This window comes from Amphiura filiformis, unplaced genomic scaffold, assembly GCF_039555335.1.
Source record: "Amphiura filiformis unplaced genomic scaffold, Afil_fr2py scaffold_28, whole genome shotgun sequence".
NCBI lineage: Eukaryota > Metazoa > Echinodermata > Ophiuroidea > Amphilepidida > Amphiuridae > Amphiura > Amphiura filiformis.
In genome coordinates this window covers 1,517,181-1,528,589 of record NW_027305492.1, presented here as the reverse complement: position 1 = coordinate 1,528,589, position 11,409 = coordinate 1,517,181, and positions in this window count along the sequence as shown.

The window sequence follows — 11,409 nt, the reverse complement described above, 5'->3', positions numbered from 1 at the left end:
TGACTTTATATCATGCAGATATGCAGTATACCTTTAAATTTATCCTGCAAACCTAACCCAATGACTAACACTGATACAGTGCCCCCTCATTTGTACATGTGTTGTTGTTGACAACTGAACTGTATAGCTGTATAGATTCTTTGAACAGAATTACTACAGTTGGACCATATCCTTCAGTGGACATACATACACATAAGATTATTATTGCATCCATATACCATAGACTGACATAGAGCATAAATTAATCAATGGATGTGTAGTTGACGACTGCAAATTCAATTTTAGCTACAACAAAATAGTTTTTAAAAAGCTGCCTTCATTATTTTGTAAAAATCCTGTGAACGAGAACCAAACAAATTAATTCATGCGGCCTAATGCCCACTTCTTGATTACACAAAACAACAAACAAACACATGTACAGCAGCATACATGTCGCAGTTGGTAAAACACTATGAGGACACTGCCCAACACAACAGTACATCCATCATCAAAATTGAACCCTATTTTAACCAAACGAAATCTCATCTAAATAAACAATTTTCCTCACCTGAACGGAGTGAAGAATCTTCTTTTCGATATCACTGTCGATGAAGAAGATGACGATGATGATGATAATACTTATTATACTATTGCTATGCCTTTTCTACATGCGTGTGGGCTGCTTGTGTGTATAGTGCATAGTACATGCCTATCTTCAGTAGCTGCGCATATTAAACTAGCTAGGAAGGTAGGTTGATAAACATTTCACAAATTTCATGGGCAACTTTTTTCAACAAATAATGCAACAGCAACTTGTTACCCACAAATACTATAATTCAAGCAAATAAACGCTGTGTAAAACTAGTAAAGTTTGTTGCCTTTAATTGTAACTTATGATGTCAAAAATTGGGAGTTATTGGCGGCAATGAAAATTGTTGAAGTCTTACTTTGATTAAAATATTCTTCTTACTGTACATATAGGTGTGCAGTTTTTATACTGTATTTTCAAGACATTTTATTTTCATAACATATTTGAAAAAGCATCAAGAATTATCAAGAATTCGAAATAACAAGATAATGGACAAAGAAACCACACTGGCTATTTAAAATTTTGCCCTTTTAACATGAAGGTATGGGGGACTTAAGTGTGTGAATTATGACATTTAAAAATTACTAGAGCAGTTTGCCTGACAAACACCAACACATTTGGCCCATTCCATGTAGGTGTAAGTTGGAACATGTGTAAACATCCGGGATAAACAAAATACAAATATGCCAAAAACCAGGTTTGAAAAAATTAACCAATTTCATATTATAAGATTGTAGGCCTACATTATGGTTAAAAAGTAATTTATTGATCAAATTAAGAAATTATTGATTAGTAAATACTACATATCAGCATTTTGAGTAAAGAATAACAAAATTAAAATTTGATGGAAATCATATTATGGCTTTAAAAGCAAAATGTGTTAGGATCTCAAATGTATTAATCAGCAAGGGTGCACAGTTCTTTGAGCCCAATATGCTTTGTAAACTTTGGGTACAAAAACACATTCTTCACTATTTGAGGTCAACTTTTGACCTTTCATCATCTAATGTATATTACGAACTAAGTCACTGAAGATGAGACCATTTTATAGATCAAAGCCATAGTGTAGTCTGTGAAAATAAAAATACCTGCAAAATTTTCAAATTTCTCTCTTAGCAGGTTGGTCCATTGGTATTTTGGACGCTGGCCAGCAGATCACAAGACAAACCAATGCTCATTATCACTATAGACCACAATAGCCTCATCCCAATGGCATACTTCACTAACCTCAATAAAGTAACCATAGTGCAAAATTTGACCTCAAGTTGCAGAGTATGAGTTTTAGTACCCAAATTTTCAAAGTTCATTCAATGAATGTACAAATGTATTGGGGTCATAAAACTGAGCCCTGATAGATGAGCATGTTGTGGATCCAAGTAGAATAGTAACACAATGACCTCTCATCCAAAAATGTCCGACCTACCATGACGATGCTGTTTTTTCCTACTTTTGGATTATGCTACCTATTTTTTAATTTATTTAACCTTTTCAATCTTGGCTATTGTCACAGGTGTGTCTTAGTATGCATGAATGATGAGTAGCTAGCAATACTACCTAACTTAATGATCGTGATCAATTAATATTATCAATTAAAGGGCTATTCCAGTTGAAATCCATATGGAAGACAAGCACAGGGAGTGTGAATTTCAAATGAGGCTACCTGAATGGGTGACTGCATTTGAACTCTATACCCCCCTGATTAAAGTCATGTCTTCCATAGGGGTGTGGATTTTAACTGGAATAGCCCACTGGTAAGGAGAAAAAAATTGTTTGCTATACCTCAGGCTCAACTGACCTAAAATATAAATTATTGGACCACCATTTTTCAACTCCTTCTCATCCAATGACCCCTTTTTCGGTGTCTGGCCCCAAGGGCCAGATGCATTTAGTGTCTGGGATTAAATCCCCAGGGAGTTCCAGTGACACATTCTAGAAGTTATCTGTTATAACTCAGCTGAAGATATACATACAGTGATCATTGATACAGAGAGACCGTAGAGATGGGATTTGACCAACCAGCCTTTTATGACTCTTTAGGGTAAGGCAGTTTATGGTGTCATAAATTTAGTAGGAAGAATTGTGGCCATAATAGGTTCATAGGTCAACGCTAGAAAGTACAATATAATAAATCAGAAGGTATACAGCTTCAAAATTACCTGAATATAGTCGTGTGTTGCCATAATATTAATGTATTACATCATATTGCTGTAATTTTTGTAATAATGTTCCTCCAAACTTAATGATATGAAATAGTATAATTTGAAACTATTTTTTGTTCTTTAAAATCCAATGCTAATTATATTACACAAATTGTGAAGCACACTGGTAAAAAGTAATGCACTTCATTTCACAAAGTGATCATTGACATACTGAGACAGAGAAAGCAGAGATGGGTTTTGACCAGCCTAGATTTAATTAATTAATTAATTTATTTATTAATTAATTAATTAATTAATTAAATTAAGTAAGTCGGTCGGATGGTTTTTTAAGCTTCAGTTTTTAAAAGTCCCCTCAAATATTAAATAATGCTTCTTCAATTAGGGGACATTTTGTCAATTTTGACTTCTGGATACTTTTTAGACATGTTAGATATTCAATTTTTAAATAAAAGTACCCAAATTTTCAAAGTTCATTCAATGAATGTACAAATGTATTGGGGTCATAAAACTGTGCCCTGATAGATGAGCATGTTGTGGATCCAAGTAGAATAGTAACACAGTGACCTCTCATCCAAAAATGTCCGATGACGAGGCTGTTTTTTCCTACTTTTGGAATATGCTACCCATTTTTTAATTTATTTAACCTTTCAATCTTGGCTTTTGTCACAGGTGTGTCTTAGTATACAATGAGTTGCATGAATGATTAGTAGCTACATGTAGCAATACTACCTAACTTAATGATTGTGATCAATTAATATTATCAATTAAAGGGCTATTCCAGTAGAAATCCATACGGAAGACAAGCACAGGGAGTGTGAATTTCAAATGAGGTTACCTGAATGGGTGACTGCATTTGAACTCTACACCCCCCTCTGTGGAAGATTAAAGTCATGTCTTCCATAGGGGGTGTGGATTTCAACTGGAATAGGCCTATGGTAAGGAGAACAAATTGTTTCTAAACTTCAACTGACCTGAAATATAAATGCTACACCTAACATTATTTGGGCCCATTTTTCAACTCCCTCTCATCCAATGACCCCTTTTTTACTGTCACCACACAACCCCCTTTTTTCAAGAATTTTGAATAAATTACTTATTATAAGCTCTCACCGAATAATTGGGGGAAATCAGAAGTTCTTTCCCAGGAAAAAGTTACTTCACAAGATATTTTTAAAAAAACCATACAAATTGAGAAAAATGTTGCTACTATTACTAGAATTAGTTTGTAATTAAGGTGGCTCCTACACAAAATGTTGCTACTATAAAAATTAAAAACAATTTACGGTATTGTAAAGTAATACCAGCTATATTATTATACTCTGCTTTCTTAACAAAAATCTGATACAAAAGGTTTTTGTGTGACAGCATGTTTAAGTTAGGAAGGCTTGGTCTTTAGGTGTATAAACTGGGACAAACATACCAGACATTTAAGCAAATAGTCATATAGGTTTGACTGACTCAATAGAGTATATTTACCCAAAAGATATATATGGGAGTACCCTATAAAACTAGATAGGCTAGCCCTGATGGACACCTTTTTTTTAATAATATAAGATTAGTGATCAATTATGAGCCCCCCCCACACACACAAAAATTTGCTTAATAATTATTTTTCTAACATAAGGTAAAATGTTGTGATTGCTGGATTCTTCCTTTAAGGGTTTTACACCCCTGCCCAATTTTGTGCCTATTTTTGCATTTTTCTCAAAAATTATAGCGCATTGGTGACAAGTAAGATATGTATATTATAGGGGCAAGGACTACAACTACTGCACTGGAAATTTTATTTCAGCACAGACAACAGTTAATGGAGTTACAGTCAAAAATGAGGGAAAACCAATATTTGATCAATAAATCAATAACTACTTGTCTTGAGTTGCTGAATTTTCAGAGCAGTAGTTGTAGTCCTTGCCCCTATAATATACATATCTTACTTGTCACCAATGCGCTATAATTTTTGAGAAAAATGTAAAAATAAGCCAAAATTGGCCAGGGGTGTAGTACCCCCTTTTAATATTAACCAATTTAGATCATTTGACTTAAGCACCGGATAAGTTTTTTTTTAATTTTTAATTTTTTTTAGAAGTTGTAGACCCTAAATTACGGTACTTGTTATTGAAGGTTGGCACCTCCAAATACTGCTACATAAAAAATTTAAAAAAAAAAAAAGATTTAAAATTCTGAGATTTTTTTCAAAACTGGATAAATTTGTACATTTTAATTACTTTTGCTTCTATTGAACAGCTAGCAATGCATGTTAATTCAATATGTCCCTGGCTGTTCAATAGAAGCAACAGTAATTAAAATGTACAACTTATCCAGCTTTGAACAAAAAATCTCAGAATTTTAAATCTTTTTTTTTTTTAAGTAGCAGTATTTCGGAGGTTCCAACCTTCAAATAACAAGTAATATAGGGTCTATAACTTCTAAAAAAATTAAAAATTGAAAAAAAAAAAAAAAATTGAAAAATGCAATTTCACCCAAAAACGCAAATTGCGGCCATAAGCAAAAACCGTGATCGCGTTTTCCTCCGGTGCTTAATTTGACTGCTTCCAGCTCTTGGTCCTAGATCAAGAATGCGCTTATCAGCTAATATGACTGGTTGATTAAATCTTGTCAAAATATAGCACATATATCTATACTTATGCCTTGTTTATCAGAGGACACTATTTCAGCACATCACATCAAAACTTTCATTGGGTGCCCATTCCTTTTTTAAAGGAATTTTTATTTAGTTCATACATAGCCTACATACACATCAGAATATTGATGGGAGGGGCACTAATTAGATCAAATACAGTATTGGCAATTTAAGATTTCCAAAGGGGTGGGCATTTTGTTTATTGAGTACATTGGTTTTGCACAGTATGCATTTGAGTCATCCCAACCTACACATCACTTCCCACCTCTTGTCAGTTTTCAGACAGTGTAGGCCTAAATGCAAGCTATAGTGTATCTCGTCTCAAGTTGAGAGTAACGCCATATTGAATTTCGCAGTGGTAGATTCAACCTAATCTCGCGGGGCATATAGCCGTATACACACGCATAAAAGGGCAATTTGTCCACACATTGGTGATGTAACTGCGTAAACTGCGAAATCCAACATGGCGTTAAGTCCGATGTATACTCCACTTCGCGACCGCGATTTCGCAGGCCGCGAAGTAATTTGAGCTGAAATTTTACGACTAGGTTTCTTCGCTTTGCGGAGAGTTGGATTTGGTTCAACTTTTGGGGGGTAGGGCGAAGTTTCTATATGAAAGCACAGAGCGGGCAACAATTCTTCGCGATACTCTGCGATATTTTGATGAAGTATACATGAATGCCTTCGCGCAAAGCTGTGAATTAATTTTTTCATCACAGCTTCTCGCGAAGTGGAGTATACATCGGACTTTACTCTAAACTTGTGAGGAGACACTATAGCCAACAATAGAGCTCACATCACTAGTAAGCACTAACTTGGCACACCCACATGTAACAGTTATAACATTTCATGTTTTGTTAGCACAAGGAGCTAAAAATTAGTACATAGGCCTACAATTTATGCAAAGTACCAGTAGTTCTATAATTATGAGGGTATGTTAGGCAGTTTTTAGAAACACTATTATTTTGTTGGGTAAGTTTCCGGCGTAAATTCTGTGAGATAAAATTGAATATAGACAGAATGATTGGCCATTTTCATTATTATTATTTTTTTATTGGCTCTAATTTCAAAAGCGATTGAAATACTGATATTAAAATACAGAGTTGGGGAGTAGGGTCAAGGGTCATTCAAATGGTGGGGGTGATAATCTGGTGAAATCGGAATATTCTCCTTTAAGTCAGGGGGATAGTCTTATAAGATATTTGCATGCATCTTGTTAAATCATGCCACTTTCTTTCATAATCCAACAACATTTCAAGTGGGTGAAAAAAGACTGTGTTACTTGGCCGATTATAATGTCAAAAGTCACTATATGAAAGTAATAACACATCGGATGAGAACACAGGTAAATGCCAGGTCCAAGCCACGATTTATTTTGTGGGGTGCAGTACTTCAAAAATGTGGAACTTTTTCTGCAAAAAGTCCTGAGGTACTCAGTACAAATGACCATACATGGATGAGATGGGTAGCAATTTTAGCCTTCTAGTAAATCAATGACCTTTTTTCTAGGCTAATTTTGGTATATGGATGGGTCCTTTTTTTTTCAAAATTGTCTCACTTTTTCAGAAAAAAACAAAGAAAACAGCAGTATTGACGAAGTTGAAGCCCCATTCAAATACATGTAGCTAATTTATATACTGTCAGTATATAAATTAGAGATTCATGTAAAATGTCTTGTTTTGTCTTTCGGCTGAACCACTAGCAGGCTATGTTAGCACATCTAATCATCTATGACAATGACAAAGGTACCAAAATCTTAATTTTGATGATTTTTACGATCGTCCAGATGAGCAAATCACTGAATGGGCCTTGAAGTTACCACATGCAGTCAATAATTGCTTAGCAATTTGCAAAATTGCTAAGGTCTGTTTCTGTCAAGTTCTTTGTTTGTTTCTTTCTTTCTTTCTTTCTTTCTGTCAATCTTATAATGAGCCACCGTAGCCATATGCTTTGAGCCATGTTGACCATAGTTGGTCATTAGGACCATTGGGTGGGGGGACAAATGAAACATGATCAACTTCAGGTCAAAGGTCATGCACTTCCTGTCAATGGCTAAAAACGTGATTTCACTAAAAATGCTACTTCTTCCACAAATTATACAGCACGATGATGGCACTATGGTACATGCATCAGCTATACCCAGTGTCTAAAAGTTATTGTCCAGAATTGGGGTCAAAGGTCATTAAGGGATACTTCCGGTATATGACCAAATACCTAAAATGCTGCTGCTGTCGCAAATATATATGGTACAACAATGTTACTTGGTCATCAGGACCAATAGCTGGTGGCACAAATTTTTTTTTTAATGTCACGTGACCAACTCAAGGTCAAAGGTTATGGAAAGGACATTATGGCCGAAAATGTTATTTCCTGTTATTTTTACTAAAACTGCTACTCCTAAACACGAATGACACAGCAAGATGATGTCACTTGACACATGCATTAGCCTTGAGGTCAAAGGTCATACGAAGATCATTATGGCTGATGTGATTTTCTGTTCTGTTACTAAAATGCTAATTCATTCCACAAATTATAATATAGCATGATAACATTACACATTGTATTCATCCATTGGGGTCCAAGGTCATTGGGGTCAAAGGTCATGCAGATATTACTTCCGGTATGTAGAAAAATACCTTAGGAAGTTGCACTCTAATAGCGCATGACCAAAGTTGCACAGAAATATTTACATGAATATTGAATAATTTTTGGTTAACAAAATGATTTCACAACTATGGAAAATAATTATGTAATATAATTAATAATTATAAGGCCAAATAAAAAAATAAACATGTTTCACGTACCCTCCCACTTCCTTTTTTTAGGTTTCTTCAATTATATATTTATTCAGTTTATATAACTTTTCAAAAAATATATCTAGGAAGCAGAAATATTTCTATAGCCTTGCTAATATACAAGAAACACTTTTGAAAGGTTTTATGAAAATTAGAGGGCCGGCCTATATCCTCAGAACAAAAATAAAAGAGGCCTCCTCCTTTTTCCAGGCATTATTGTGTATGCTAAAACAGCTCAAATTATGGGTATTCACACCGATTTTGCCATGAAAATATATAATAAAAAGCCCCCTCTTCCTCCTTTTTTACAAAAACCTGGACTTGAAACATGTTTTTTATTTTACTTGGCCTAATTATATGATACTACAAACTTCTGTTCTAGTTATACATGTATATTCCAATGAATTACACCAAACTGCTGGACCTTTTGAACTCACATATGCTATAGGTGAGCTAACTAATTAACCTTGCTCCCATTGTCCCTATGGTCAATTTCAAATTACAGTGCATTTCAAAAAAGACCTCTCAGTAAAATCAGCATATTATACTACTGCTGGCTGTTTATATGCCTTAATACATGCATGCATGCTAGATAGCTGGGCTAATTAGCCATAGGCCTAGTTAATTAGCTATTGCTAAGGTCGCGTATATGTGTATGCGCAATTAGCTCTAGTTGTGTTTTTATTTAGGAGGCAATTTATTTTTTTAATGTTTTTTGAACAAGTAAGTACAATAAAATACATTCTACTGCTCATTAAACAGCAGATACTGTGTTTGAAATCACGGGCTATTCCAGTTACAATTCATACACCCCCTGTCAAAGACATGTTTGATGTGATCATTTATTAGTTTTTCAAACAAAACATCATATGTACAACCCAATTTTAGGCTTAAACAGCTAAAAGCGATATCGTGCTAATGTATACAGATGCATTTTGAGTAATTTTCACCTTTAAATTTCCCTTTTTTACAAAATTATTCAATTTTACAGCATTTTTTAAAGCTTTCGAATATAGAATGTATCTAATTATGACAAAATTGGTGGCGCTATTTAGTTACTGAAAATTACTCTTTCAAGCTTTTAATACAAACAATTTCTTTTATTTTTTGATGAAGTATGTGTATAAAATTTCTTTGCTGCTTGTTTCACCTATTCCATCTGTTAATTTAAAGGCAGTATTGATCACCTACCCCTTGCAAATTAAGAAATGTGATTTAGGTTAAATAGCGCCATCTATAGTTTGCATTTAGTTAATAATGAAGCCAATTCTATATACATCAAACAACCGTGTGTCGAAGACATGACCTTAATCTTCCACATTTAGGGTGTAGATTTCAAATGGAGGCACAAATTAAGGTAACCCCAGTACAATTACCGAATAGGGTGCAACTTGCTAGACTTGAGTCCAGTCCTTGTTTACGGAGTTTAGGGTTAGGGTTTAGGGTTGGGGTAGGGCAGTCTTGTAATAAGACTAGTAGAGTTGCACCCTATTCGGCAATCGCTCCGTAACCCCACTTGAAATTTACACTCCCTGTCTGGGAGATTAAGGTCATGTCTGCCATAGGGGGTATATGGATTCCATCGGAAGAGCCTGGATGGCATTTTGGTGGTGGCATTTATGGGGCTTGATGATGCGGAAGTCAACACACATGACTTGCAATTTGACATTTAACACAGGGTAAAAACAAAAAGATTGCTTTACACAATTTTTAAAATTAGATGGGCTCAAATGCCAGGTGGAATGACCTTTTGCAATGAGTTAAAATGGTAAACATTTGCTATTTTTGATTCTTTCTTTTTTATTTTAAGAGAGGAAAAAAAGAAACAACTTGTTCACTATCCACTCAATTTCCCCTGAAAATAACATATTTATACAAAAAAAAATGTTCTCTGAACATGAACAAAAAAAAATCTTTTCTGCAATAAAATTCAAATTTTAGAAGATCTGAGTGTTGACAGTCATCAGAGGCAAACTCCTTGTTAGCCTAAATCACAATATCTTATTGAGTGCTATATAACAGCATGTGTGATTGGTCAATAGGCGGGCATAAACAATGTTTATTCCCGGCTTTCCGGTCGTAAACAAGCGCGCTACATGTAGAACCGATCACCCATGAGTAGGATATATGCACGTATGCTCATGAGCTATTTACGCCAGGCGCTTGAATGATGTACACAATGACTAAACGTAGTCATGAAAATATATGAATGAACCCCTAATTCATCTATAAACTACATGTAACTTCATAAAGAAGTCTACTATATTGGCTATACAACTGGTGCATGCTGTGAGGGCGTTTCTTAAAAAACACACAATTGGGTTCTTTCTTACCTGATAGCAGTAAAATAACCCAAATAATAATTATCAGCTTGAGCGCCTTATCATTGATTATTGGGCTGCTTCTGCACTACCAGCTGCCTCCTTTTACTGGATATTGGGCTACTTTTGCACTACCAGATGCCTCTTTTGATTGGAAACCGGAAATTGGGTTACTTCTGCACTGCCCGCCACCTCCTTGGACAGGAAATTGGGCTACTTCTACACTATCAGCCGCCTCCTTTCACTGGAAATTGAACTACTTCTGCACTACCCGCCACATCCTTTAACCGGAAATTGGGCTACTTTTGTGCTTGCCAGCCACCTCCATGACATAGTTGATGCGGAGTTTGAAATACTCTGGCAACCCTATCAACACCTAATCAACTACATTGCTTATTTATCTCTTAACTTCCATGTTTTATGTCATCAAATCACAGTATAATGAACATGTTGTTTAAATGCTTATAAACCCTCATCAAGGCTGGCCATGAGCTGACTGGCTAGCAGGCTAAAACTGACCAGTTGACCAACACTTGACCAGTGCACTGGCCTTGCCTGGTCACGTCTGCTGCTAGCTGACCATGTGACCGAAGTGTAAACTCCGTCAGGGCAGGGACTGAATGGTCTCCTAATTAGAATAGGAAACCAATTGTTTTTCACTATGACTATGACAATCAAATTATTTTTTGAGAACTAACAAATGCAATTTTCTTAAAACCAATAACCGATTTAAACAAAATCTTAAACCACATTGTTTAAAAAAACAATAGGGAAAATCAGATTTTACCCAGTAATGGCATGTGTTTGAAGGCCTATGGTAAAGGACAATAGGGCTGTGATTTATCTCTAGTCCGAAGGGTCGCTAGTCCAAAGGTTCTGGGTTCTCTAGTCCGATTGGTCGCTAGTCCGAAAACCAAATTAAGAT